This window comes from Mustela putorius, unplaced genomic scaffold, assembly GCF_011764305.1.
Source record: "Mustela putorius furo isolate JIRA1106 unplaced genomic scaffold, ASM1176430v1.1 tig00003923_pilon_pilon_pilon, whole genome shotgun sequence".
NCBI lineage: Eukaryota > Metazoa > Chordata > Mammalia > Carnivora > Mustelidae > Mustela > Mustela putorius.
This window is the reverse complement of record NW_025422068.1, coordinates 435,184-439,940: the sequence shown is the minus strand read 5'-3', so window position 1 is coordinate 439,940 and position 4,757 is coordinate 435,184. Positions and strand designations below refer to the sequence as shown.

General features: G+C 35.5%; 1 pseudogene; it reads left to right on the top strand.

The window, feature by feature from the left end:
- The first annotated feature begins 905 nt into the window (after positions 1–905).
- On the top strand, positions 906–1,224 carry LOC123388910 (annotated as a pseudogene).
- The last annotated feature ends 3,533 nt before the right edge of the window (positions 1,225–4,757 follow it).

Below are 4,757 nucleotides of genomic sequence, written 5' to 3'. Positions count from 1 at the left end.
CAATCAGGGAAAACAGTAAATGTGCAATTGCAGCAATCCAAGATAACTAGGGGCTCATACTTCTCAGAGATTAAATCTAGGCCATTCCAATGGGTAAACAACCTAGGTCAGTAAAAGTAATGAGGCAGGGAAAAAGAAATGTAGAACAGGATACAGAAGAGGGCCAATGAATAGCACTTAACTACCTTGGCACCTCTTGGAGCCATGGAACTTGAGCTTGTTTAACAAGTTCTAGCTTTTTACTGATCCTGTCATTGTTGGTGTTTGTTTTTGTTTTTAGAGAGATTGTGGCTGGCCAATGGCTTGAGATATCAGATTCCCATTAAATACAGCTTATGCTATCAGGTCCTCCCATTTGTATCATTTAGACTTTGAAAAAAATCCTTCCTTGGACTTTGGAATGCATTCTTCTCTGCAGTTAGAGACCCGTGAATTGATGTGATGGTGACTTTTGGGATTAAGACTTTTGGGGATATGGCTGTGGTAATGACACCATTTGGGTCATTTAGAGAGAGGATATGGAGTCTAATTGTCCTGGAAGTAAATCTTCTACATAGAATGCTAAATCTACTACCCTTGAAGAAGAAACATCCTGAATTTGACTATCTTGTTGAATATCTAGTGTTACTAGATTTTTTTTTCCCAGTAGTCCATTTGTATACCAGCTTTCACAGGTGGCAACATGAACTAAATTTAAGTATTAGCTTTTATCTAATGAACAAACCTCAGAAACAGTGAGTTTATTTATCTACCTTCTTTTTTTAAATTTTGCCATTACTTCTCATGCATATCATAGTCATCTTATTTGCAATCTAGCAGGTCTGAAAAAAATGTATAATTAAGACCATTTCTGAAAACCCGTTGGATACTGAGTCCTGTCCCTGTAGGAGGATTCTTCAGCCACTATGTCAATTGGCACAGATATTTCTCTTTCTTCATATGATGAAGATCAGGGATCTAAACTTATCTGAAAAGCTAGAGAGGCACCGTTTGTTCCCATTGCAATGGCCAGGTTTGCAGCAATTGTTACATATGGATTATATAAATTGAAGAGCAGGGGAAATACTAAAATGTCTGTTCACTTGATCCACATGCATGTGGCAGTCCAAGGCTTTGTTGTGGGAGCAGTGACTCTTGGTATGGGGTATTCCATGTATAAGGAATTCTGGGCAAAGCCTAAACCTTAGAGAAAGAGAAGCTGTCTCAGTTTTGTTGGTGGTGTTTGCTTTACTTAGGCGTCTCATATTGAGTTTATATGTTTATGTTGAAAATAAATCATTTGAATGGGTCAGATAATATGGTAGTTTAAGAATTGGCTTCCTTTCTTGCAGGCTTGATTTGACTGGTTGCCAAATTACTAATGACCAGTCAACTAGCTAGGTCATTCAGGGGAGTCACATTAGCACAAAAGAAGAAACCTGTCACTTTTAAATGGACTAGACAAGTGGTAAAATATGCTCCTCCTTAAACTCTTATGATAAAATCAGTTATGAAGAGGACATTGTGCCAGTCCTGAAGTACTCCTAGTTGCTGATTTGATTCTAGTATCAAAACATGCTTTTGATGTTATGTAGGAATCCCATTTAACTTTTTTCTGCCTATTTTGCAGATTGATTGGGTACTTCAGTTTTTAGGACTGGTTGGCTCTTAATTCTTTCAGAACAGTGCATGGAATATAGTAAGCTTCCCCACAACCTAAAATACATTTATTTAATCCAAACCTAAAAAGCCGATAAAGAGCTATTTAGAAGTAATATTTATTTCAGAATCATACTTGTAAACATGAGAATAACCTAACTGTGGATCCCAGTTTAGCTTCTTTTGTAATTGCAGAGTTATATTAATGCTGCTGTTGTATTAGAATAATTTTTAAATGTTGAAATGTGTATTTTAAGTACTAATGCAAAGGTTAAGTGAAAAACACTTTTTAAATGTATGAAGCTTGTTTATTTTCTCTGTAAGAATCATAAATGTTAACAAACTTAAAAAAAAAAAGACCATTTCTACCTAAATAACCAAATTTTTCCCTCCCCAAATTTCCTTTTGCCTAGGTGACTATCACTTTCATTCTCTCCAGGACTTTTCTATGGTTTTCTTAAACTAAATTACCAGACAACAAAATAATAGATGAGTGTGTAACTAAAGGACAGTGGAGGGCCCATGGGTGGCTCAGCCGGTTAGGCATCTGACTTCAGCTCATGTCTCTCATCAGGCTCCCTGTTGTTCTGGGAACCTGCTTTTCCCTCTGCCTCTGTCTCTCTCTCTCTCTCTGTCTCTCATGAATAAATAAATAAAACCCTTAGACAAAATGAAGAACAGTGTAAGAATTCTGTATATGCATGCTGTGCTGTAGTGTTAAGTGCCCTTCTTCACCCTGTATTATATTGAAAATGATTATATTTTACTACATACTAGTATAAACAGAAGAGACTAGTTTCTGTTGGTTGGGATCCCCCTTGGGGAATCTGGCTAGTCCAGCCCCTTCTTTTTTTTTTTTTTTAATTTTTTATTTTTTTTATAAACATATATTTTTATCCCCAGGGGTACAGGTCTGTGAATCGCCAGGTTTACACACTTCACAGCTTTCACCAAAACACATACCCTCCCCAAGATCCATAATCCCACCCTCTTCTCCCAACCCCCCTCCCCCCAGCAACCCTCAGTTTATTTTGTGAGATTAAGAGTCACTTATGGTTTGTCTCCCTCCCAATTCCATCTTGTTTCATTGATTCTTCTTCTACCCACTTAAGCCCCTTCTTGAATCCACAAGGCCGATGAGGTTGATATCTTAGTGTGGTTATAACCACTAGCACCACATTAGTGTGCTCTGAAATATTGGTTGGGAAGCCCTCCTCTGTTGTTTTATTAGACTTGATAGTACACAGTAGTCCATTTCCTGCCTGCCGCCCCCCCGCCCCAGCCCGCTATATTCAGTTTATGATTCAGGATGATTTAGTGTGGAAGGTAATGTTAAATATTTTTTTCACTTTTAGTGAAAGTGATCTATCTTTTCACAAAAAATTTTAATATTATTTCTATACAATGAGAAATGTTAAAATGAGCAAGTTTCTTCTTTCCTTCTATTCTCCTTTTCTCTACCACCTGATATAAAATAGTAATATTATATTTCTATAATTATTTCCTTGAAATTGTTAAATATATTAGTACACCTTCAATTTTTTAGTTGTAATTGATTTACTTTGAATCCTGACTATATTGATTATAGTACATTAACTGTTTCCTCTAAGAATTTTATGGTTCCTGATGTTACCTTCAAAATTTTAACCCATTTCCAGTTAATTTTTGTGTATGGCATAAGATAGTAATGATAGTTTTATTCTTTTGCAAGTGACTATCCATTTTCTCTGCATTATATTTACTGAAGAGATGGCATTTTCCCCCTTGTATAATCTTGGCTCCTTTGTTTTAAATTTATTGGTCATACAGTGATAGGTTTATTTCTGGGCTCTCTGTTCTATTTATCTTTGTATGTTTTTATGGTAGTACCATACTGTTTTAATTACTATAGATTTGTAATATAATTTGAAATCAGGGACCATAGTGGCTCTAGCTTTGTTCTTTTTTTTTTTTTTCTCAAGATTTTTCAGGGTCTTTTGTGGTTCAACACACATTTTAAGATTGTTTGTTCTATTTCTGTGAAAATTATCATTGGAATTTTGATAGAGATTAAACTGAGTCTGTAAATTTTCTGTGGGTAGTATGGCCATTTTAACAATATTAATCCTTCTAATTCATGAGCACAGCTTATCTTTCCATTTGTTTGTGTCATCTTCTGTCTGTTTCATCAGTATCTTGGAGTTTTCAGAGTACAGGTCTTTCACCTTCTTGGACAAGTTTATTCCTTGACATTTCATTCTTTTTGATGCATTCGTAAATGAGATTGTTTTCTTAATTTGTCTCTCTAATAGTTCAGTATTAGTATATAGTAATGCAATTGGTTTTTGTGTATAGATTTTGTAACCTTACACCTTTACTGATTTTATTTATCAGAACAGATTTTTGGTAGAGTCTATAGGATTTTCTATCAATGAAATCATGTCTTCTGCAAATAGTGACACTTTGATTTCTTCCCTTCCTATTTGGATGCCTTTTATTTATTTTTCTTGCATAATTTCCCTGGCTAGCATTTCCAATACTGCTGAACAGAAGTGGCGAGAGTGAGCATCTCTTTCTGGTTCTGGATCTTAGAGAAAAAGCTTTTAGCATTTCGTCATTGAGTATGTCTACTGTGGGCTTGTCATACATAGCCTTTATTATGCTGAGATGCCTTCTCTCTGTACCTGCCCTGTTGAGTGTTTTTATCTTAAATGGGTGTTGGACTTTGTGACATACTTTTTCTGCATCTGTGGAGACCGTCTTCACTATTTCTCTTATTTTGTTAATGTCCTATATCAGGTTGACTGACTTGCAGCTATTGAGCTGTCCTTCCATGACTGGGATAAATACCCCCTTGATCATGGTATATGATCCTTTAAACATATTGTTGGTTTCCCAGTGTTTTGTTGAGGACTTTTCAATCTATGTTCATCAGGAATATTGGCCTATAGGTTTTTGTTTGTTTGTATGTTCATTTGGTTTTTGTTCATTCGTTTTTTAGTGTCCTTGTCCAGTTTTGCTAATAGTATTGGTAGTCTTGTAGAATGAGTTTGGCAGCATTCCTTCCTCTTCAAGGAAGAGGAAGTTCTTCATTTTTTTGTTTGTTTCTTTGTTTTCTTTTTTGGTTTTGTTTGTTTGTT